General features: G+C 34.9%; 1 protein-coding gene across 3 annotated transcripts in view; it reads left to right on the forward strand.

The window, feature by feature from the left end:
• The first annotated feature begins 711 nt into the window (after positions 1 to 711).
• Positions 712 to 26945, forward strand: part of CALCRL (calcitonin receptor like receptor) — a 129783-nt gene continuing 103549 nt past the window's right edge. The window contains exons 1-2 of one of the 3 annotated variants that reach the window (XM_027555810.1): positions 712 to 1042; positions 24955 to 25022. The gene's annotated coding sequence lies outside the window, so the exon portion shown is untranslated. The remainder of the gene's footprint in view (positions 1043 to 24954; positions 25023 to 26945) is intronic. The other 2 variants (XM_027555800.1, XM_027555820.1) reach the window with 2 other exon arrangements.

Genomic DNA, 26945 nt, shown 5'->3' on the forward strand with positions numbered 1-26945 from the left:
TATAAACTATCTGCATTTTTGTTAAGGTTATTTTGAGGTACAAGGTATTAATTACTTTTTTACTTCATAGGTGATAAGTCAAATATTTTAAAATATGTGCAAACATTTACATGTATAAGTGTTCTCAAGGTTACTTTCTCTAAAATATATATTCATATATACTGAAAAATAATTATATATGTATATCTATAGATACACAACACATACACACACAATGGTTCTGGTTGGAACATATTCCTATGTCATGAACAAAATTTTAAAAATGTTAAAAAAAAACCTGCAGGAAAGAGTTTCATCATTTAATTGTGGAAAACTGATGAGGGAACAGCTCTGATTATCGAGGTCCAAATTAACAAGAATTAGATCACAGAACTAATTATGATGGAAAAATAGTTATTACTTTTCTGTGTTCCTCTATGAAGAAAGATATGTTACATTAAAACATTCCCTTGATGCTTTGTAAAGTATAATTCAACACACACACACACACTCCCTAACTCCTTTAATTCTTTGAGCAGAATACTATATTCAGATTTCCTTCAAACCATAGGCAGCTCTGTTTGACAAGTTCTAACAGAACTCAGTCAAGGTGAAATCCAGCCAGCTTTTGCTGCTAACAATGTGTTCATACAGCATATGATGTGTCTGTTCAGGCTGCTTCTTGCTCCTGTCTCAGAATAAAAAAGGAGTACTGCTTTCCTGGGGTATGCCATTTGAGAAAGAAAGTAACCTAACACTAACTGCAGGCGGGGTCAGAGTGATGTAACAGGAAGCTCTGATGTTTCCCTTCTGCTGCTGAGCACATACAATGTGACAACTCTTCCAGTCCACTCAGAACAACAGTCTCTCCAGCAGAGTGTCACCTCCTGCCTTAGGATCACCAAGCTCTGCTAACTGGACCTCACTCTGCCTCCAGGATCATATTGCAAGGCTTTCACCCTTCCCCACCTTGCCTGGGGGTACATTTCCTCTGCGGAATCTCAGAAAATCAAATTCCATCCTAAGAATAGTTCACCAAGAATTTCCTTAGGAGCTGTTCTGGGTAAGTGCATTATTCAAAATAAATATATTTATTCAGAGTAGTATTCTCAAGTCGTTTGACAATGTTTTTACTATAGAACTCAGCTAGTGACATTGAAATTATGTTTAAACAATTTTCATTTACTTCATGTGTTAGAAAAACGACAGTATATCTCCCCAAGATGTACACAATACCTGTTACTACTAGATAATATTATGTACAGTGCTATTCTAGAAAATAAATTTGGGAAGTAATAAAACATCTAAATGGATTTAAAGGCATACTTCTGAACAAATATCTTAATCAGGGAACAATGCCTTTTAAAATTAGCTCTACTATTAGCTAAGCTTAAATTTTGACAGCTGGAAAACATTTTTCCCCCACCAAGAGTCTTTAAACTTTCCATATAATCACTGTTTTAAAAAGGGGATGAGAGAATACTTATGGGGATCTTGGAGCCTCACTCACTCTGCTGTTAAACACAATGGAGAATCTAAGGAAAAGTAATAACTTTGGATTTATTATATTTGTCTTCTATTTGCCTTCTACCTCTATTTACACATACATCTCGAACTACTGAACTAATGGAATTTTCATTGTTCGATGTTGCCAGATGTGTTTAAATCTCTTTTATTAACCCTGAACTGTTTCCGCTGTGTTGGATCATGGGGTGGGCAACAGAGGAAAAAAAACAACTAGGCTTGAGAAAATGTTGGTATTTCTAATTTCAAAGCTTTTTATAGCTAAGAAGTAATAGAATGTGTTGCTTCCATTTGTCTGATAACCCTCTGCAAGCTTTTTTGGGAGGGTGTGATATTGAGATAACAAAGAAAATAGCCAAGATTTCCCAATTGGGTATATCAGATTGTTAAAGAGAAATTAAAGTGTGTTTTAAAAAAAATAATTTCTAGGATAGAACTTACTGAAATGTCGAGATGAAACATCTGTTAATGCTTCTTTCAACAGTACAGACAATTGGACAGTTTAAGAAACGAGTGTCTACTTTATAAGATGTTTGTATAGAGACATGACAAATTTATTGCTGAGGAAAATTAGATGTCAGATTTGGGTTCAAATTATATTGATTGACATAATTTTAGTATATTTTCATACCCAAATGAAATGATAAATCTGCAAAATGTCTTTCCATGGAGAAATTCTGTACTTAATCATCCATATCAGGCACATTAACAGTGGACCACCAACTCATTCTGAGTAATTCCTTTATAAGTTTCTACTCAATTCTTCCATATATTTCTCCAAATAATGGAAACTTCAATTAAGTCTTGTTTTTGTGATTCTTTAAAAAATATTATGACTGGTTTCCTATCTCCTGTCATTCATTAATTGTACTAAGTTCTCTGACACATTTGTGGAAATGGATGTTGTTTTTGAATGTAACTTTGTAAATAGCCATTAGATTATTAGGGGAGGAAATGGAAAGAACACATTAAATGCCTAACCCAATGTCATGGGATAGTAACAAAACCTAAAAATAGCAGTTCTTTTAGTTTATTTTCTTAGAAGGAGGTGTTACATAAAATTAATATCATATTTTATAATAAGAAACTTCCTCAAATTCTATAATCTCTAATTGCTAACCAAAACCCCATAATTTTCTTGAATAGCTTATTTTTGGTAACAATTATAATGATTTATAATTTTTATTTTCAAATAATAGTGTGGAATATTCAGGAATGAATATTGTGGATCTTTTGGCAAAGGCTTATTATTTGAGAAAATCATTGAAAATTTGAAATAAGAATTCATGTTATTATATTCTACAGTTTGCTTTCTTTCATTGTAAAGAAATATCAGAGCACTGACACATGCTTTCAGCCATAAAGAATTAATTTATTTTTCTGGATGATATTACCCTATTAGATCATAAAATTAATGCACAGAATCTAATGCCAGTTCTAAATATGTAAGATAAAATATAGAGTTGAGAAATTACATGGGTAATGTGAGCTAAAATATGTTTTACCTGCAATATTTGGGTGTCTTTAAGAATATGCTTTTGGTTATTGCTACAAGTCTCCATCTTGACACATGCCAAAATATAATTTTGTTAGATAAAATATGTAAACTTCTAGAATACATAAGATCTTTCATTCACTTTGAAAAAAAATGAATCACAAAATATTAAAAAGAAATCAGACTTGGGTCTGTAATTTTAAGACTATGCTAAATGAATGGTCAAGGTGTATGTAATTTTCTCATTGGTGATGCCTAGGATATAGTGAACTTTAAATTGAGTCAACACATATGAGAACCTTCAGATTCACTTGTACATATTTTATCATTCTTTTACGCATAACAGATATTTACTTCAGTAAAAAATTCAAATAATATCAGAACAAGAAGTTTACGTTATAAGCTCTATGTTAGCATGGAAAAATAATTTGATAAACATGTAAAATCTAATCAAAATTCAGTTAATAGTATTATTACATATTTCTATTTTAGATCATATCTGAAACAATTATAGCAATATTTTTTCCAACCTTTACCTCCATAGTTAAAATTTGAGAGTTACTTAATTTTTAAGACTTGCCTTAGTGATTGCTATAGAACAATTAACAAAATACTTTAAAGATCAAAATATGCATTTACTATACAAAACTTGTTTATGTATGACATTGAACACAACTTGAAAAACAGAATTCTGTTTTTAGAGATACCATGATAATGGTCAACATTTCAGAAAACAAATATATTTAAAGAACATTATTTGAAGTCATTAGTTTCATTCCTTATCTTTGTTTACGATTCAGAGAAGCTTTTAACCCATAAACATGAGATATATCATTGCAGTGGTGTTAAAGACAGATACTTAGAGAGTCAGACTTGTAGCATCTGTTAGTTCTTGACTTAATCAGACTTTCAGAGAATGAACTTAAGATGGAAAGTCAATATATACTTGTTTAAAAGATTTGCCTGTGTTTGGTTTTGATGTCTAGGGATGCACTATATAAATGTCTATAATTTCTTAGGAAATCTTTCTTTTTCTACCAAATTACTACTACCATGTTGCTGTTGCACTATTAAATTTAAGAAATTCTCTCATATAATACCAGAATATGCTCTGATGCAGTTAAATAGAAAATAAAAGTTTACCAGAGACACAGGATCTGCATACTAATGCGATATCTCACACATTTTCCCATTTATTCACATGGACAATCATGCCTCCCAAATTCTTTCATCAATCCATAGTTACGCAACTCAAAGTAACTGGATAGTTTTCATACCTTAATTTTAGTTTATCTACTTATAAGTTGGTATATAATTTTGAAGCTATATAGACTTAACTACTATAAAATTGCATAATATAGAATACATTTAATTGTAAAATTTGGAATTTTACAATTTTACAAATTTTACAAATTTGTAAATATTGATCTAGTGTGATTTAAGGAAAAAGAACATATGATTAGATATATGATAATTAAATCAACAAAACCCATTTAAATAATAAGATATTCTTTTATACATACTATTGTCATTCCAGCTTAAACAGCTTAAACTTTCCATCCTCAATAAATCCAGATTATTATCTTTTCATATCTAATTTGAATTACAATATTGTTCATTAAATTAGATTAAATTAAGTAATCTGTATTTTTCATATTTGAGTTAACTTAAAATCAAATTAGTTTTTAACTTTAATGTTATTTACAAAAAATGAATAAATGGATTTTAAAGACCCAATAAAAGTCTTTTTAATATTAAAAAATAAAATGGAATCATTGTCTGTGACAGAGTTAGGTTCTATGATTATTAGGTTACTGGTATTATTATCAGATAAGTTGCAAATACTTTACCAGAACATATTTCTTCCTTTTTTTCCCTTAAATTTCTTTACTTAAAAAAGACAGTATCATGCAAAACTAACACAATATATAATTGCTTGCAAAAATGGTCAAAGGGGTGTATTTTTTTAAATACAAATCAAGTTTTAATCTTTTTCTTCCTTCATGGTTTAATTAAATGTATCATATGCTTTCTCCCTTACAACCAATTACTAGGACAAAAACTCAACCCAATCTAAATCTAAATAAACAATTAACCAACCCAACCCTGTGGTATTAAGGTTTTATACCTTATTGCAGTTGTTGGATGGAGCCCAATTTTCAGAGAAATCTTATCCCTCTTAACATGGAACATATTTTTTAAATAAAAAATGTTAATATGGCATAAACTTTTGTATAAATCTGTCATTATTTCTCTATTCCGACTTAGGTTAACTCAGGCCCGATTGTGCTTCTCAGAAACCATAGTCACGAGAACAAGTGGTATAGTGAAATAGCAGCTAGAAGGTTTACAAGGTGCCTGTCCCTCTCCTTCCAGCCGAGTCACTGGGGGGTCGTTAGCATATTCATGAGCACACAGACTTGCTTTTATCAATGGAAACTAAGTTAATTTGTCTTAAATCCATGCACTGATTTGATACATTTTACAGATGAGTATTAGTTTGAACCCATAACCATTAATTAACCTGACACCAATTATTATGCAGATATCTGTGCATGAACCTCAATTTTGCTTCCCTTCCAAGGATAATTTGAAGAGAAAATTGGAACTTCACTAAGTACTAGAGAAGAATAAATAATGTGATAGCAGAAAATAAGGAGGATTAAAACTCTGGGAAAAGAATGCCAGCAATACAAAATTGTTGATCTTTTTTTCCTCAATTGTGTTCATTTCAAATATGAGGCAAAATAGGAGATTTGTTTTTATTAGATAATGCGAACCTAACATTAGGGTAACAGGCTTAAATATTTTATTAATCAATTTACATATTTCTTTTAAAAATCATTTCAATGAAATTGTTTTGGTTTCAAACCTTTTTTTATGACATGACAGTAAACTTTATTAGCTAAGGCAAAAATATAACTTTTGTAGTTGTGCTTTAGAAATTTAGATATAGTTGTTGTTTGAAGCAGTTCCCTGGAATGGAGTATGTTTTAGACCACAATCATATCATATTTAGTAAAGACATTGCTACATTTTAAATGTGTTAAACAAAATTTTATTAAAGTCTCAGTTAACTAAAATATCTTGGAATTGTAAGGTTTACTTGAGTAAATACATATATTTTTTGTCAGGTTGCTTTGCTTTCTGATCCTTGACACTGTAAGATGAGGATGTGTTATTGAATGAAGTATGCACTGATGGATTTTGTTGTTGTTTAGTTGCTAAGTAGTGTCCAACTCTTGGAACTCATGGACTGTTGCTCACCAGGCTCCTTTGTCCATGGATTTCCCAGTCTAGAATACTGAAGTGGGTAGCCATGCCCTCCTCCAGGGAATCTTCGCAACTCAGGGATCCAAATGGAGTCTTCAGCATCAGCAGGCAGATTCTTTACTGCTGCGCCATAAGAGGAAGCCTTCGTTATTGGATGAATCTATCTTAATATTCCTACAGGAGAGTCTGCCTCCTCTGCTACAGCCTCCAACAGGGGGATCTGCCTTCCCTGCTACAGCATTCCCTCCCAAAGTCAGGAGAAGGTGACCTGTGCACACTGCACTCGTACAAGAGAACTCCATTTTAAAGGGTGGCTTGCTGCTACTGACTTAGCTAATTTCTTTGAGGGTTTGCTATGTGCCATAGACATTATTAATTACTAATGTATAAACTCCTTTCATCTCAAAGCCCTAGCAAATATTATCCTTGTTTGCATGTACGAAACTCATAAACTAAAGCACAGAGCTCCTAAGTAATGTGCCCAAGGTCATGTAGTTATCAAGTGGCAAAACAAGGCCTTGACTCATGTTCTGAACAACTCTGCTTCCCTTTCCAATTGGTGGCTGATACCATGTCATCCCTAGTGCAAAGGGATGCTGTTCCTCGAATCTTGGCTTAAGTGTAGTTAGTTAGCTCAGTCGCTCAGGGTTGTCCGACTCTTTTCAACCCCATGGACTGCAGTGTACCAGGCTTTCCTGTCCATCACCAACTCCTGGAGCTTACTCAAACTCATGTCCATTGAGTCTGTGATGCCATCCAACCATCTCATCCTCTGTCATCCCCTTCACTTCCCACCTTCAATCTTTCCCAGCTTCAGGGTCTTTTCCATTGAGTCAGTTCTTTGCATCAGGTGGCCAAAGTATTGGAGTTTCAGATTCAGCATCAGTCCTTTCAATGAATATTCAGGGCTGAGTTCCTTTAGGATGGACTGGTTTGATCTCCTTATGGGCTAAGGGATTCTCAAGAGTCTTCTCCAACACCATTAAAAAGCTTCAATTTTTCAGCACTCAGCTTTCTTTATAGTCCAAATCTCACATTCATATATGACTACTGGAAAAACCATAGCTTTGACTAGATGGACATTTGTTGGCAAAGGACTGTCTCTGCTTCTTAATATGCTGTCTAGGTTGGTCATAGCTTTTCTACCAAATAGCAAGCATCTTTCAAATTAATGCTGCAGTCACCATCTGCATTGATCTTGGAGCTCAAGGAAAGAAAGTCTCTCACTGTTTCCATTGTTTCCCCATCTATTTGCCATGAAGTGATAGGACCAGATGCCACCATCTTAGCTTTTTTAATTTTGATTTTAATCCATCTTTTACACTCTCCTCTTTCACTTTCATCAAGAAGCTCTTCAGTTCCTTTTCACTTTCTGACATAAGTTTGATGTCATCTGCACATCTGAGGTTATTGATAATTCTCCTGGCAATCTTAATTCCAGCTTCTGATTCATTCTCATGATGTACTCTACTTATAAGCTAAATAAGCAGGGTGACAATATACAGCCTTGAAGGACTCCTTTCCCAATGTGGAATCAGTCTATTTTTCCATATCGAGTTCTAACTGTTGCTTGTTCACCTGCATATAGGTTTGTCAAGAGGCAGATCAGGTGGTCTGGTATTCCCATCTCTTTCAGAATTTTCCACAGTATTGTGATCCACACAGTCAAAGGCTTTGGCATAATCAATAAAGTAGAAATAGATGCTTTTCTGGAACTCTCTTGCTTTTTTGATGATTCAGTGAATGTTGGCAATTTGATTTCTGGTTCCTCTGCCTTTTCTAAAACCAGATTGAACATCTGGTAGTTCACGGTTCACGTATTGCTGAAGCCTGGCTTGGAGAATTTTGAGCATTACTTTACTAGCGTGTGAGATGAGTGCAATTGTGCGGTAGTTTGAGCATTCTTTGGCATTGCCTTTCTTTGGTATTGGAGTGAAAACTGGTCTTTTCCAGTCCTGTGGCCACTGCTGAGTTTTCCAAATTTGCTGACGTATTGAGTGCAGCACTTTCACAGCAGCATCTTTTAGGATTTGAAATACCTCAACTGGAATTCCATCACCTTCACTAGCTTTGTTCATAGAGATGCTTTCTAAGGCCCGCTTGACTTCACGTTCCAAGATTCCTGCCTCTAGGTGAGTGATCACACCATAGTGAATATCTGATTGTGAAGATCTTTTTTGCACAGTTCTGTGTATTCTTGCCACCTCTTCTTAATATTTTCTGCTTCTGTTAGGTCGATACCATTTCTGTCCTTTATTGAGCCCATCTTTGCATGTAATGTTCCCTTGCTATCTCTAATTTTCTTGAAGAGACCTCTAGTCTTTCCTTTTCATTTGTTTTCCTCTATTTCTTTGCGTTGATTGCTGAGGAAGGCTTTCTTATCTCTCCTTGCTATTCTCTGGAACTCTGCATTCAATGGGTATATCTTTCCTTTTCTCCTTTGCTTTTTGCGTCTCTTCTTTTCACCGCTATTTGTAAGGCCTCCTCAGACAGCCATTTTGCTTTTTGCCTTTCTTTTCCATGGGGATGGTCTTTATTCCTGTGTCCTGTACAAAGTCATAAACCTCCGTCCATAGTTTATCAGGTACTCTATCAGATCTAGTCCCTTAAATCTATTTCTTACTTCCATTGTATAATCATAAGGAATTTTATTTAGGTCATACATGAATGGTCTAGTGGTTTTCTTCACTTTCTTCAATTTCAGTCTGAATTTGGCAATAAGGAGTTCATGATCTGAGCCATAGTCAGCTTCCGGTCTTGGTTTTGCTGACTGTATAGAGCTTCTCCATCTTTGGCTGCAAAGAATATAATCGATCTGATTTCGGAGTTGACCATCTGGTCATTCCATGTGTAGAATCTTCCCTTGTGTTGTTGGAAGAGGGTATTTACTATAACCAGTACGTTCTCTTGGCAAAACTCTATTAGCCTTTGCCCTGCTTCATTCTGTACTCCATGGCCAAATTTGCCTGTTATTCCAGGTATTTCTTTACTTCCTACTTTGGCATTCCAGTCCCCTATAATGAAAAGGACATCTTTTTGGGGTGTTAGTTCTAAAAGGTTTTGTAGGTCTTCATAGAACCATTCAACTCAGCTTCTTCAGCATTACTGGTTGGGGCATAGACTTGGATTACCATGATATTGAATGGTTTGTCTTGGAAATGAACAGAGATAATTCTGTAATTTTTGAGATTGCATCCAAGTACTGCATTTCAGACTCTTTTGTTAACTATGATGGCTACTCCATTTCTTCTAAGGGATTCCTGCCCACCCTAGTAGATCTAATGGTCATCTGAGTTAAATTCACCCATTCCAGTCCATTTTAGTACACTGATTCCTAAAATGTCAGTGTTCACTCTTCTGTCTCCTGTTTGACCACTTCCAATTTGCCTTGATTCACGGACCTAATATTCCAGGTTCCTATGCAATATTGCTCTTAGCATCGGATCTTGCTTCTATCACCAGTCACATCCACAGCTGGAGTGTTGTTTTGGCTGTGGCTTTGTCTCTTCATTCTTCCTGGAGTTATTTCTCCACTGAACTCCCATAGCATATTGGATACCTACCGGCCTAGGGAGTTCATCTTTCAGTGTCCTGTCTTTTTGCCTTTTCATGCTGTTCATGGGGTTCTCAAGGCAAGAATACGGAAGTAGTTTGCATTCCCTTCTCCACTGGACCATGTTTTGTCAGAACTCTCCATCATGACCTGTCCATCTTGGATGGCCCTACACGGCATGGCTCATAGTTTCATTGAGTTAGACAAGGCTAGGATCCATGTGATAAGTTGGTTAGATTTCTGTGATGGTGGTTTTCATTTTGTCTGCCCTCTAATGGAGAAGGATAAGAGACTTATGGAAGCTTCCTGATGGCAGAGACTGACTGAGGGGGAAACTGGGTCTTGTTCTGATGGGTGGGGCCATGCTCCATAAATCTTTAATCTTATTTTTTGTTGATGGGCAACAACTGTGTTCCCTCCCTGTTGTTTGTCCTGAGGCCAAACTATGGTGGAGGTAATGAAGATAATGAAGACCTTCTTCAAAAAATCCCATGCAAGCACTGCCACACTCAGTACCCCTGACCCTACAGCAGGCCAATGTCAACCCACATTAAGTGTAGAGTGCATTGAAATTCTTTCAAAACAGTGATGGAGTAAATAACCTTAGCTTTCCAGGTTACTCCATGAGTTTAATTTTTAAGTTTTTTTATTTTTATTTTTTATTTGCCACCTTTATCAGTTGCAAAAAAATAAAAAGCTATAATATCAGTTAAAATATGAGCCACATTACAGATGTGAAGTGTGATGGACTTTGGGTTTAGGTTACTCACGTATGAACCCAAACTTCACCACTACTTAATTCCCTTTTGTGTCAAATGGAAGTGATAATCACACTGCTTTATAAGGTTTTGTTAGGAATCCAATAAACAATTCATTGAAAATGTTTAGCACAGCCCTTGGCACTTAGTAGGTATTTAACACATTTTAGTACTCATCATAAATTTCCTGTGAACAAGAGGAAATAATTGAGGACATAACTTGTGTCTTTGCAAAAACTTATTTCAATCAACATACAGAGAGTTAGAATACAGCCCCTTCATAGGTCAGGGAGAGTGATCAAGAGTGATTTGTAATGTTTTTCGACTAATCACACTTTTGTAATCATATAATATATGCCAGAACCTAATAAAAGTGACATTGCTAACCACCATTTCTACAAAGTTTGAGCACTTAAAAGGTATCTTCATGCTAATAATTTTAAATGTATATTATATAGAAATTATTGTTTTTTTCTTTCTTTTACATATGAAGTCCAATGAAGTAAACGGTTTTCCCAAAATCAAATGGCCATCATTGACAAAGCTCTGGTTTTTACGTATGTCTACTGTGATTCTGAATCCTAACTATTTTGTTGCACTTGTGTGTATTAGATCTCTCTTATTACAAATGTTGCACAAAGTTGAATAACAATAATGATCCACCAGATCCAAACTCAGTTTCCTCTAACTTAAGATAATACAAATAAATTTAATCATGTTACTCATGTGGACTTTGTGAAATATGGTACGTTAGACGTCTGTCAAGAAGTTTTGAGTTTTGACTACTTATAGAAGCTGTAGAAACTCAAAATTTAAAGAACATTTAGAATGATCAAGTTAAACGTCATTTGTAGAACTCCAAGTTTCTGGTGGTGATTTTATTTTTAAAAAAATGTCTTTATTGAAGGGCCTTTTATTACTGTCTAATGGTACCCACTTACATTATCTTATGTATTATATTTCAGAAACATGATGAAAGAATACCTGTACAATAAGATTGTTAACATTCATTTACGTTTTAGTTTAAAATAATTTATTCTGTTTTTGAATATTATATGATATATGACCCGCATTGAGAATATAATGAAAACTACAAACTCTTTCTCCTGTACAAAACCAACTAATCTATATTCATAAGATAAATGTCATAGAGGCTCACATTTTGCATATAGCTGCGTGAGTTTCAAGGGACCTCCCTTTTTGATGGATCTAGTAAGAGTTTTGGATCTCATTTATGAAATTTGCTAATTAATTCAAGTGACAACTTTTCTTCTAGAATGAAGTAAATTATATGTATATATTTTTCATATACCTCAGATACATTTATAAGTACCTACAAACTTAAAAAATGAGAAACAAATGGCCTATAAGATTATTTTCATCAACTAGAGCACAATGCTGCATGAAAAACTGCTCTGGGAAAAACTACACAGCAGTAGAATCTGCAATTGGTGATTTTCTGTCTTCTCTCCCTTTTCCTTTCACTGTTTCTATACCCACACCTGCACCTGCCTATCCTCACCCTTCTCGAAACCAAATACTCAGCAGCTACTTTCTGGCCGCAGATGGTCAAGACAAGCATGGGAAAAAACCTTGAAGAAAATTTTTTTCTTCTTTAGGAAACCTCAATATTTACTCTTAAAGCTTTCAAATGATTGGAAGGCTTTATCACATACATTATCAAAGGTCATCTGCTTTACTTAAATTTGACTGATGGTAGATGTTAATCATATCTACGAAATAGCTTCACAGCAACATCTAGATTAGCTGCGATTAGTTGTTTGATCAAACAACTGGGCACCATAGCCTAGCCAAATTAACACATAAAATAACCATAATGACTACTTAGGGGGATTCATCTATATTTGCTCTTTTTTCTCCATAATGATTTAGATTTTTATATTTGGAAAGTTCTTCGAAAATTCCTTCTGGAATAATAACTGGAACTATAGTGAATTTGCTAGTTAAATTGACAAGAACTGACATCTTAATGCCATCCAGCCATTAGAATGCCACATATTCTCTAGTTATTCAGGGATTTCTCTAGAGGGATGATAGGGGCAGTCTGGTGTGGTTTAAATGTATGTTGAGGATATATTTAAAGTAAATATAATACATATTAGTATAATATTAAAATATTTTTTATTATAAACTGAAGAAGGAAATAGCAACCCACTCCAGTACTCTTGCCTGGAAAATTCCATGGACAGAGGAACCTGGTAGGCTGCAGTCCATGGGGTCGCAAAAAGTCAGATATGACTGAATGGGAGACATTAAAGAGATATGACATGATATAAAGTTTCCACATTTTAAGAAAAAAGAACATACCCATAGGACCTTCCCAGATTGCTCTTCCTCTTATCAAGTTAAAATATGTTCTCACTGACATATATTTTATTTGGGGAAATTTCTGTTCACACCAGAATTTAATCTGGTCAGAGGATAGCTGTGGTTTAACTCAGTGACTGTGCCATTATTGCTATTAAGGGTGCTATTATAATAGCATGCTTAAACAGCATGATCTTCAGTTTTGCAAGCATCCATGATATGCCAGGCCCTATGTTAGAGGTTAAAGGTGAGCAAGACAAGACCCAGGTCTGGACAACATCAGCTCCGCCTCAGCACAGTGTAAGACAGCACTGACTGAAGAACCTATTAACTCTTAATCTATACTGCTGGCTGTCACTCCATTTTTCATCTTGTCCCAAGATCCGGACCGATGCTTTAACTAGGCTGTTTTCTAAAATGATAAAAGCTGATGAGTCAGATATTTTCTGACATATATCTATGAGTCAGACTTATATAATTCTGACTCTGCATATATTCATTATATTTAAGAAACCTTGGATTATAGATTAGAAGAAAAAAACCCTGAAATAAGGGATAATCTAATGGATTCTTCTCGGCTCACAATTGTATGTGTTTTGATATTCTGAAATATTTTCTTACTGCTCTGATGTAACTTCGGCATTTTAAATTTTAACAGAAAGGTTTCTTTGCATCTAAATCCACCCAAACTATCATGGTTGTGTAACAGAAATTGTTCATTTTTTTAGGCTAAAAAGAATGTGGTTAAAGAAAGTGATATCATTAAGAATAAAGCTTTGAAGAATGTATGGGCTCACTAATTTGATTAGGAAGTTCTTCAAATGAGATATAAACAAGATTTAAGGTCTAGAGCAAACTGGCAAGGGTGAAATCCATAAAATAATTTTCCTAAATATTGTTTAATATTTTAATTAATTGAATTCTTCACATGAATTAACTTCCTTAATTATACAGTTTCCAAAAGGATTTCCCATATTGCGTTCCATGTTATCAGTTCAAAATTGATTAGAATTCTTACTCTTTTGATAATAAAATTAATATTTTTCCATATTTAACGAAGCAGATTCCATCCTACTTCTTTCAAAATAAATATACCAAAATCAAAGAGCTTGTACTAGAGTTTTTGTGAAAGTCAAACATCCAAAAATTCACTATTATGTAAATTTTCAGATTAACCCTGAAAGCTCACAGTTCACAAAATTCTCAACTGTCTCAAGTCTGGTACCATAAAAGATTATGTATTTAAGGCTACAAAATCTCAATTTTCTCAGTTATAGTACCATACAGACCATAAAAGACTACATGTTCAAACCTTTCAATGTTGCATGTAGTTTCTGATGCTAGAAGCCAGAATAAGATAAATAAATTTAGTTTATGGGATCCAAACTTAGAAGCAAGAGATTCCAGCTCAGTGTGTCCTCAGAGGATTTCATTAAGTGTAACTATGATGTAGGTCTTGAAATAGCATGTGCTCTTAAAAAAAAAAAGTTAGATTTTTACACTGAGACAACACCCTGCTCCTAATTACTCAAAACCATTAAATCATTTTTCCCACACACTTGTCCTTTTTTATTCCACACATAGTTGCATAATTTTATTATCATGTGAGGGAAATAGTCTATAAATGCAATATGTAAGCTTTTCTGTCTGGAGAGCTATCACAGTATATCAATTCCAATTTGAATAACTCTTTGGAATTAACATTTGTGGTAAAAAAACAAAGATCAGGGACTTCCCTGGCAGTCCAGGGGTTAAGACACTGTACTTTCAATGTAGGGGGCACAGATTCAATCACTGGCTGGGGAACTAAGATCCTGTAAGCCACATAGTGTGGCCAATAAATAAAACGAAGATCATTGTGTATCATATTACTTTATTGATATAAAATTATAATAAAAATTAATGAAGGAATACTTATTTAAATGAATTAATTGAGTAACTTTCTATTAATGTTTATTATGTCTCCTTTTCTCTACTCTTCATCACTTATGCATCATTATAGCACCAGAATATGAAAACAAAACAAAACACTAATTGTTCTTACTTCTGGGCCTATAGTTCCTAGAGTCTGTATTTTAGTAGCTCTTCTTTCTTTGATTGAGTCCTTTACCTCCAAACAAGTTGATTTCTTTGCTAGTACTTCTGATATCAACTGGTGTAAGTTTAAGGGAAGGTCAACACATTATTTAAGATAAGATTAAATTTTATCTGAGTTTCTTTTATGGAGCATAGAACACTTTTCCCTCAGATATCCATATGCCTAAGTCTGTCTCCTCCCTGTAGTCTTTGCTCAGATAAAAGCTGTTCTTTGGGGCTTAAGCTAATCACTATTTAAAATAAACCTACACCTATACCTACACCCCTTCCCCAGTGGCTCAGATGGTAAAGAATCTGCCTACAATATAGGAGACTGGGATTCAATCCCTCTGTCTGGAAGATCCCCTGGAGGAGGGCAAGGCAACTCATTCCAGTATTTCTGCCTGAAGAATCCCACGGACACTGGAGCCTGTGGGCTACAATCCATGGGTTCCCAAAGAGTTGGACAGGAGTGAGTGACTGACACTACAACACTGCTCACCACTACAACCCTATTGCTCATCTTTACCTGTTTTAGCATGCCCTTGCTTTTTTACTATAAAGTCAATCATCTGGCCAAACCATCTATTATAATTTACATATTTTCTGTTATTATTTATGTTCTGTCCATGACACTAACCCCTAAGCTCTACAAGTACTGCACTTCTATTTTTTTCTTCCCCACTGATACCTAGCACCTAGATAAGTGTCTACATTAGTAGGTGCTTAAAAACTGTTGAATAAATGATTAAATGAATCAATGTTTCTTTCTACCAGTTTCCACAGAAAACTGGATAGTGACTCTGTGATTTTGTGTGCAGTACACAACAGGTATCAGAGCTGAAATTCTGAAGACGTTAGTCACTACCTATTGCCAAAGAGAAAATATTCAGAAACTAATTACTGTCTTATTATTCTTAGGTCAACCTAATATTTACCCCTTTACTGTCATTATAAAGACAGATAAATGAATAAAGATGCTTTCGGTAATGTATTTACTGTTCAGGTTTCACTGAATTCCAAGGCGTGACCTTTCAAACTGGGGAAAATGAGAAGGCTGCTCAGTGTTTTAATACAGAATGTTGAAGCATTTCCCTAAATGGCCAAACAATGGCTGAAATTGGCAGAATTTCTTGTTGAAACTGGCAGACTTGCCCACTGTTGCCTCCCAACAAAAGTCTTCCTCCATTGCTTGTTGCCTTCTTGGACAATAGCACTTAAATGTCTATAGAAGGAGAAAAAGAACACTTAGTGGTGACATTGAAAGAAAGTAAATTAATCTTATAAAAAAGCATATAGGGTAGAATACAAATCCTGTTTGATTGTCAAAAAATTACACATCTCTATAATAATTGATGAGTTACATATTTCTATATCTGTAATTTCTCAAGCTTTTAAGTATTGATTTATAAATATTTAAAGATAATTCTAAAAAGAGTGCCAAGTGTCAGAGCCCTTTCATCATTGTATAGTTCTGCAAGTTTTCTAAACTTAAAGCCAAAGGACTATTTTATAAATTAAAATATATAATTGTCACGAAATAGAATCATGATTTGTTTGAAAGCTCATGATAAATTTTCACAAAATATATCTTGCTAAGTCATAAATTTTAACAATTCCTTTCTATTTAGATTCTCCGAAGGTTTATGTCCATAGTATTCAGAAAAAAAAAGTATGTGTATATATACACATTTTATATGAATGTGTCAAGGCCGTGACTTCCTTAGTGGCTCAGATGGTATAGAATCTACTTATGATGCAGGAGGCCTGAGTTCGATTCCTGGGGCAGGAAGATCCTCTGGAGAAGGAAATGGCAACCGACTCCGGTATTCTTGCCTGAGAAATTCTATGAATAGAGGAGCCTGGTGGGTTACAGTCCATGGGGTCACAAAGAGTCAGATATGACTGAACGACTATTTACACTTGTCAAGGCTGTAATTTTACTGTTCTTCAACATATCTTGTATGACTGGATTTTAAACCGCGTACTAGTTTATATGAAACAACTCTATGTACTCAAAGGAGTATTGCTCAAAACATAAAAGTAAGCTATGAAATGGGTTCTTTAAGTCTTTTTGAAATTTCTAACTTTTGTTGTTGTTCAGTCACTCAGTTATATCTGACTCTTTGTGACCCCAGGGACTGCAGCATTCCAGGCTTCCCTGTCCTTTACTATTTGCTGGAGTTTGCTTAAACTCACGGCTATTAAGTCAATGATATCATCCAGCCGTCTCATCCTCTGTTGTCCCCTTCTCCTGCCTTCAATCTTTCTCAGCATCAAGGTCTTTTCCAATGAGTCAACCCTTCGCATTAGGTAGCCAAAATATTGGAGCTTCAACATCAATCCTTCCAATGAATGTTGTGTTAGTAGCTCTGTTGTGTCCAGCTCTTTGTGACCCCATGGACTATGTATAGCCTGCTAGGCTCCTCTGTCCATGGGATTCTCCAGGCAAAACTACTGGAGTAGGTGGCCATTCCCTTCACCAGCGACTCTTCCCAACCCAGAGATTGAACCCAGGTATTCTGCATTGCAAGCAGATTCTTTACCATCTAAGCCACCAGGAAAGCCTCCTCCAATGAATATTCAGGGTTGATTTCCTTTAGGGTTGACTTGTTTGATCTCCTTGTTGTCCAAGGGACTCTCAAGACTACTCCACCACCATGGTTGGAAGGCATCAGTTCTTCAGTGCTCTGCCTTTATTGTCCAGCTCTCATATCCATACATGACTACTGGAAAAACCATAGCTTTGACTATATGGATCTTCATCAGCAAAGTAATTTCTCTGCTTTTTAAAATGCTATCTAGGTTTGTCATAGCTTTTCTTCCAAGGAGCAAGCATCTTTCTGGCTTTAATGCGGTGTTATCAAAGGGATTTCCCAGGTGGTGCAGAGGTGAAGAATCCACTTGCCAATGCAGGAGGCACAAGAGACTTGGGTTCCATCCCTCAGTCAGGAGGATCCTCTGGAGAAGAAAATGGCAACTCACTCCTGTTTTCTTGCCTGGGAAGTCCTATGGACAGAGGAAACTGGTGGGCTACAGTCCATGGGGTTGCAAAGAGGCAGTCACAATTGAGCATACAAACACCAACTTATAACAAAGTTACTATTATAAAGCATAAATAATAATAATGGCCTAACAAAAATTGTATTTTGTTTTAGAATTATTCTATATTCATTCTGATATGTTTATATATATGTGTGTATATATGTTTACATATATATGATATGTTTACATATAATGTGGTCTCCTGCATGACAGGCAGATTCTTTACCGTCTGAGCCATGAGGGAAGCCCCATATATAATGTGACAATCCAATATTCTACAATATATTTTCTTTTTCCAAAGTAGCTTAAAATAAACAATAATAATAATAAAAGCTGAAACCAAAAATAATTTTTAAAAGACCAAAATGTGACAATTTACTAATCAAGAAGGGCTTGATGAAATGGTAGAAAGGGCAGTTAAACTTTACATAATAATAGAATAATAATAGAATTTTCAGTTCAGGTACTTGGCACATAAAATTGGAGTGCAAAAATAAGTGATTTCTCACAGTGAGCAGAGACACCACACTTTCTCAAGCTAGAATCATGCCCTACATTGAAAAATGGGTACTCCCAGTAGTCCTGTTCAGCAAAAGGCAATGCCAAAATATTTGTTTACTCTCATTTAGATTCAGCAGAGGTACCATGTATTCCTGAGACCCTTTTCTAATAAAGTGCTGCTTGTAGAATGAAAAAGCTGTTTTGAAGCCTGAATAGTTGTCTAATACTAAATTAAGTGTAAAAAAATTGCTATCAACTTAAAATAATTTCTCCAATTATTATTATTGACTCTTTATTGCATACTGGATTTAAGGATACAGGCCAAAAATTCATTTTCAGTTTTAGCAGTTCTTCAGCTCTTACATATGCTGGATCTCCTTGACTCTGTTAAGTGTCTTTTCTAGAGGCATAGCTTGCTAACCTACAGCATGGAATATGACTGTAAATCAGTTTGGTAATCCACGATGTTTCCCACAAGCAAATGTTATTAGCAATCCTTTAATTATTTCTATTTTAATTCCTCTTACTAGGTCCTCACCTCACTTGTTTCTAAAGGAGTGGATGTGCTCTCCTTGTTTACATGGATCATATTTTTTAATTGTATATATTTAAACATATAATTTAAAAAGTACACAAACCCTAAACTTTTATTCCTTGAAGTAAAACCAGGTCAGATCTGGTCACAGCATCTGGGCAAATGGCAAGGTGAAAGCTTTTGAGATTCAACCAGAAGTTGATGAAACCATAAATGAAAGAAACAAGATTAGAGTTAGGAACTACTCAGGAGAACAGAAAAGATTCAGAAGAATTCTCATCTAGAGACCAAATATCTATATCTATCTATCTATCTATATGTATCTGTAAAAATGTAATTAACTTAGGTATCATTGCTTACTGAGTCAAAAAAGTGATATAAAGCCAGAGTGAGGGGTGTGATTTGTCAGTAAAAGAAAGCAGAAAAAGAGAAGGGGAGTAAACAGAATAAAGAGAGGAAAAGAGAGAGAAGATAAAACGAGAGGCTCTAAAAGAAGATAAATTGGTTTGATAAGACATATTATTTGCCAGAAAGTTTAGGAAATAAAAATCCAGCACTGAACCGCATCAATTAAGAGGTGGAGATACTCTGGATACATGACCGTGGACAAAAATTTAGTATGCAAATCCTTCTAGCTGTTTGGTATAACATGTTGGATGGGAAAATTTAACTGCCTTTTTGTTTGAAGAATGGGATTGAGTGTTAAGCTCTTACTCCTCTGATAAGAGGTGACAGGTATTCATGAAGAAGTTGTGAGAAGCAAATACCACTCCCCAGTGGTAATCATGTTCTAAAAGTTGGGCCTAATTGTTCAGGATTCTACTTTTTAAAAGTGAAGGGTTCATAGAGTCTGACCCACTGGGACATCTTAGTCTGTCTAGGATAGCTTCTCAAAAGGCAGCCCAGAAATTCAGCTCCCTTGCCCAGAGAATCCCAGGGATGGGGGAGCCTGGTGGTCTGCCGTCTCTGGGGTTGCACAGAGTCGGACACGACTGAAGCAACTTAGCAGCAGCATCAGCAATCATACCATGTTTAAAACAGCAGACCTGGTTTGGTTAACTGCGCATCTCTCAGCTCATTCCAAGTCTACCAAATCAATCTGAGGTGGCTCAACATACAGAGGAAGGTGATGCTGAAATGAGTCCTGCATGCTCTGAAAACTGCTTTCTCTTTACTTTGGATTTTGTGAGAATAAGAAATGATAATATGATTGAGTGCAAATTTATAATAAAATTAGGGTGAACAAGGCATGTGTTTAAATCAAGTGATTCTCTAACCAATGAAAGAATAAGTATAAATTCACACTGCACTACACATATATAACAAGATACTTATTGCTTTCCCTTCTCATTCTTGCTTAGAGAATTATTAGTTTTGTGATTTGAGGTGCACATTTTCCATGTCTGAATCATTATAACTTAAAAGTCTTAGAAACTTAGTAATAATCCAAAGTACAACTTTACTCATCCTTTCTTTTTTCACTAGCCTCAAGGGGTAGTATACACACACACAAATACAAATATACACACAGATTCACAGGTTGTTCATCATTGGTCTTTCAAAATTCTCCCATATAGCTAAGAAACTAACCTAAAGTCAAAGAGAATTCTTTGACACTCCTAAATCACATTTGTAAAATTTACAAAGTGTTTAAATTGTGCATATATTATGACTTAGCTATTACATCTTAAAAGGGGTCTGATCTCAACAATATTCTGACAAAAGGAAGTAAACTTTAAAATTGATCAGTGCTGTGTGAGTCATCTCCATCTCCCACCCTACCTCCAAGACCTATCTGAAATACATTGCGTTTTTATATATTTTGATCCACAGATCTATAACAAGTTCTTGATTCCATAGTAAGGAATCACACTCTGCACATTGTCCTATAAAACCTTTTTATATTTTAAAATTTTCATGCATATAAAAGATTATTAAAATGCACTGTTTAAATAAATAAATTCCTGTATACCCAGAACCCATCCTGTCCATCATATTTGTCACTAATTAAGTCACATGTGTGTGCCCAGAAGTTAGCCATTAGCCTAAACTTGTACGAGTCATTCTCTTGCTTTACTTTATGGCTTGACCATAATCATCTGTATTTCTAAGCAATGTATTATTTAGTTCTGTGTTTTTAGTTTTACTTTTATGAGAGTGGAATCCTTCTGAATATAGTCTTTGGAGACTTGCTTCTCATTCAGCATTATGTTCTGAAGATGCATCTGTATTAATGTGTGTAATTGTGGTTCTTTTCACTGGTACAGTGTTCCTTGGTATGAATGCACAATGCATTTATCTTTTTTCTGCTGACAACATTTGGATTGCTTCTACAATTTTGCTATTACAAACAGTGAGGCAATGAACATTTTTTAACATATTTCCTTGATACACATGTCTGAGTTTCTTTAGGGAATACATTTATGAGTAGGATTTAAGGATCCTAGAAGGCAATGGCACCCCACTCCAGCACTCTTGCCTGGAAAATCCCATGGACGGAGGAGCCTGGTGGGCCGCAGTCCATGGGGTCGCTAAGAGTTGGACAAAACTCAGCGACTTCCTTTCACTTTTCACTTTCCTGCATTGGAGAAGGAAATGGCAACCCACTCCAGTGTTCTTGCCTGGAGAATCCCAGGGACCGGGGAGCCTCGTGGGCTGCCGTCAATGGGGTCGTACAGAGTCGGACACGACTGAAGCGACTTAGCAGCAGCAGCAGCAGCAATTCTTATACCAATTTATTCTCCCAACCATGTGTGAGGTTCCCATTGCATCACATCCTTTCCAATACTTTGTGTTAATGTCAAACTTTTTTAAATTTTTGCCAGCTTAGTGGGAGTAACATAGTATCTCATTGTGGTTTTAATTTGCATTGCCCTAATTATGAATCACAGCAAATTTGCATGTAAAACAAATTAAAATTTTCCTCCGAAACATTTGTTTCTAATTGGGTAGCAGCGACTGGATGTAGAATTATGGTAAAACCACTTGTTGCTTATATGTTTTTGAGGAAAGGACTTTTTGGTTAGGGGATCCAGGGAAATTTTTATTGCTTTAAAGCTGGGTATGGATGAGCGGCATTTCTCATCATGACTAAGAACATAGATTAATAATACCTAGAATCATACTTCCAAATTTCCATTCCTTTAATTCAAAAATCCCATCAAATACATATCTTCTTTAAAAATAGGAGGTAAGGGAATAATTCCATTCAGATGTGTGTGTGCTTTTTAGAAAAAAGACTTTATTTTTCAGAGCTGTTTTAGATTCCTATAAAAGCTGAGTAGAAGATAAAAGATTTTCCACCTAACCCTCTTCCTACCCCCTCCTCTATTACTCATATCCCCCATGAAAGTTATACATTTGTTAGAATCAATTAACCTATATTGGCAGATCATACCCACTCAAAATCCTGTGCTCTGTGACACCTAGAGAGGTGGGATGGGGTAGGAGGTGGGAGGGAGATTAAAAAAGGAAGGGACATTTGTATACCTACTGGTGATTCATGTTGATGTATGGCAGAAAGCAGAACAATATTGTAAAACAATTATCCTCCAATCAGAAATAAATAATTTTTAAAAAATACTGTATGATTCACTGTTGATGTTATGCATTCTATGAATTATAACAAATATATCAGGACATGTATTATGTGGTTTTTTAAAATAATCTTTTAACTGTTTTAAATCATTCATGGTGCTTACAAGTCTCGGAAAGAGGTCATATCTCTCTTTCTACTGTTGTAAAATTACTTAAACATAAAGTTATCCTAGAAGGCATTGCAGTTTGTGTCTTCATGTAATTCCTCATTTTGGAAACCACTTGATTGCCTTTGTACCCATTGGCTGAATTTAACTAATATATTTCTTCAAGTTTCTGATTTCCTCTTAATAAATACACTTAGGTTTGTGTATTTGTTCTTTTAACTTCATTGTTGTGCTTCACCATGGCAACAGTACTTCAAGAAGGTTTATCCAACATTCTTATGTAATTCATTTATTTACTGTGTTTCTAAGGTTTAGTTGATTTTTATTTCATTGTCTAAACATTTCAGTCTGGTGCTGCTTGCACAAGATTAACTTTCTTTTGAATTTTCTAGGTATCTTTATCATTTTAATTAAGGCTTTATAATATTTTCTTTGTATTTTTTGGTACAGCAGATGCTGATATTTTCAGAGGAAAGTGGAATACCATGTTGACATATACATTATATTTTATTAATATATGCAATATGTTCACTAACCAAAATGATCTCATCAATATATTCACTGGTAGTCCGAAGTAATTGTTGACATTTTTGATTTCTACTAAAGCTTATCACCAAAAGGATGGAAATATTCTTTCACAGCATTTTCAGTTGGGGTTAAAAATGAAATGTCTAGAACCATGCAGAAAAAAAAAACAACAAAACCCAATGGTCGTGTCTATTTCTAGTGGTATTTTCTAGCAAGTTGGGAAAGTACGCAAAATAAACTTCAACTTTGAACCTTGTGAATTCCATATGAATGCCAGTAAAGTCTGAGACTGACAAGACTTTTTGTTATTTTTTCCAAAATAGCTAGTAGAAAATCCAAATTTTAACTATATGCAGAGTGTCTGTTTATGTAAAACTACACATCTCTTTAATATGGTCACTATCCTAATGACAATATATGCTAGACCATTTATAATATATTATAAATTATTAAAGTATGTGAGGGTATAAAAATTTACAAACTAATGCAAATTTTTTTTATTTATATAAAAGATTTTATTACAGAGATTGCTTTTAACATAAGCTTCTTATGCTTTTGGGTTTTCATGCAAGGATCCCTAGTGACTTCATGAAAATCCTTTACAATAATTCAGAAATTATTGTTGGAAGTAGCAGCAAATTGATGATTCATAAGAACAAGTTTATTTAAAAAAAAAACCCCTCTCAATATAAATTAATGGAGATAAAAATTTGCAAATGCAAATTTGACATCTTAAAGTACTATAAGTTCAAACAAGTAAGTAAGTAAGTAAGTAAGTGTTAGTTGCCCAGTCATGCCTGACTCTGCATCCCCATGGACTGCAGCCCACCAGGCTCTTCTGTCCATGAGATTTTCCAGGCAAGGATACTGCAGTGGGTTGCCATTTCCTTCTCCAGGGGATCTTCCCGACCCAGGGATCAAACCTGGGTCTCCTGCACTGCAGGCAGATTCTTTACTGACTGAACTACAAGGGGAGCCCAAATAGTACTTTAAAGTATTTAAAGAAGTTCAAATAGTACTGTGTAAATGCAAATCAAGGTATATCTTGCCTTAAACATTATTTTGAGTCTGAAAAGAGACATGTAAACTACATTTATATATGTTAACTCTTAGTTTGGCAGTGGATGAGTCTCACTTGTTAGTAATACCCTATATTTAAGGAGTTCTAAATCTCATTACTGACATGGTCTAGTCTCTAGCTTCCTTTGACAAGATCTGTGTCACTCTTTCCCCCTGATTCATTTCAGTTTGATCATGTTGGCTTTTTTTATATGCTTGAACTAGTCATGTCATTCCATTTTCAGAATCATTGACCAAGCTACCCTTTCCTCCAGGAACAACTTTTCTCCTGAATATTTGAGGACATCCACTTCTTCCTAGTGCTAAGATCTTGAACAACAGGCACCATCCTCCATGTGCCTGTGCCTTAAAATCCTCATTCTTAACAAATGAGGTTCAAGAACAAAGTTCTTGATTACTTTCAGGTTAAAATGGTGGCAACCTAAATTACCTGAAACAATACCTTCCAGCTTCCCATTAAAATAGATGTTTGTGATTTTCAGAAAGCACACTAGTATATAACTTTAAGTTATGTAAAATCCCACTATCCACTTATATTATCACCAAATTCACAAGAATGTTCTCTTGTCATCTAGGGTCCTACGATGATACACCAACCACTTGTGCTACCACCAGTCAAAACTATGGATGGCCCCACCTTCAGGTACTGCATATGAATATATTACAAAAGGACACTCACGCCTTAATGAAACTAACATGTTAGATTTACAGTGATATTGAGGACAATATGAATATGTTAACAATCATAAGAAAGATTTCACAGAATGATACATAATATAACTCCAAATAACTTCTGAATAAAGGAAAACTTTGAAAGGCAATCTAACAAACTACTAATAAAGATGGATTTATGGGCATCTGTCAAACTTACAGTCATTTCCTTGGGACCTTTGGGTATGAACTTATCCCACATGTTTTTGTTCCCTTGGCCAGAGGACTAGGAATGTTAAATTAATACAAATGGCTCTTATAAGATTTATTAATATCCTTAATTTGGTAGTATTAGCCACAAACATCACACAAAAACACAAACACACACAAATATATAACGTCTATGGTTACTCTTGTTTTAACTATAAATAAATAAATAAATAAATATATATATATATATATATATATATATATATAAAACAGGAGAAGGCAATGGCACCCCACTCCAGTACTCTTGCCTGGAAAATCCCATGGATGGAGGAGCCTGGTGGGCTGCAGTCCATGGGGTCGCTAGGAGTCAGAGAGGACTGAACAATTTCACTTTCACTTTTCATGCATTGGAGAAGGAAATGGCAACCCACTCCCGTGTTCTTGTCTGGAGAACGCCAGGGATGGGGACGCCTGGTGGGCTGCCGTCTCTGGGGTCACACAGAGTCGGACACGACTGAAGCAACTTAGCATCAGCAGCAGCATATATATATATAACAAATTATGTTTCATGTATAAAGTAATAGGGCTAGGTTGCTCTTTTGAACTAAATTCCTTTCCTCTGTAAAGTTCTTTGTTTTCTGATTCACATAATCACTGTTATATTCTTACAAATGGCTATAAACCTTTCCCATAATTGGAATGTAAAAGGATATCATTTATAAATAAGGGAACAGGAAAATGGTGGTTAGCTGAATTAAAGATTTAAGTTGCCTGAGCTATTATTTTTAGAACTCCCGGGCAAAGCAGTTTCAACTTCAATCATGGGCATTAATTTCAAGTTTCAGGGCACTGTTGCTTCCAAAAAGATTACTGTTGAGACAGATATCACTTCTTACTTTATATTTAGCACTGTAGTTCCATACCAGATAAAATATTAATTATGTGATTATTATTATACCTCACATCCTCCTTCCTGACAAAATTAAAGTAGCTTTCCTGTCCTCACTTATTTTTAGACTGCGAAGTATTTAACAATTCAGTAATGCATCATCTCAATAAACTATAATAGCATTAATGAAAAATAAAGGCTAGTGGATTATTTTATCTTAAATTCAAAGCTGAGTGAATTAATTCCTTACTCTAACTTTAAATTCCCAAGTCATTCTGTTGGACCAAAAATAGCCCCTCTATAATTATTCTTTGTCCTACAGCGTGTCTTTGGGAACTCATCATTGTTGTTCTATCCTTTTATGTGTCAGCTTCCTTTGCACATTGAATCTCATATGACTCACTGTTCCTTAGAGCATGGTGTGAATGCTTGAAATGCCTACTTATAACTGACAGTTGACTTTTTTCTTCCTGAACTTTTTTATGTGAAGTGGTGCCAGATCAATTTTTTAAAGCCCCAATTTTGCTTATTGAAGACATGTAAGAAAGAGCATAAAATGAAAGAAGATTCACTTACTGGGCAAAAACTGACTTTAACTTCCACTATCTGTGAGTACCAGTCATCCTCATATGGAAGTTAAGAGGATTACCCATTCTTTTCTGTCTTTCCAACTTATAAATTCTAACATATATTGGCTAGTTTGAAGGAGATAATTTGGAAATGACTTGAAAATGGAAGATCTGAATTTAAACTGCATTCTCTTCATTAAATTGATCTCTGACTTGCAGTGTATTGGTGAGTTTTTTTGTGAGACAC

Source organism: Bos indicus x Bos taurus, chromosome 2, assembly GCF_003369695.1.
Source record: "Bos indicus x Bos taurus breed Angus x Brahman F1 hybrid chromosome 2, Bos_hybrid_MaternalHap_v2.0, whole genome shotgun sequence".
NCBI classification, from domain to species: Eukaryota; Metazoa; Chordata; class Mammalia; order Artiodactyla; family Bovidae; genus Bos; species Bos indicus x Bos taurus.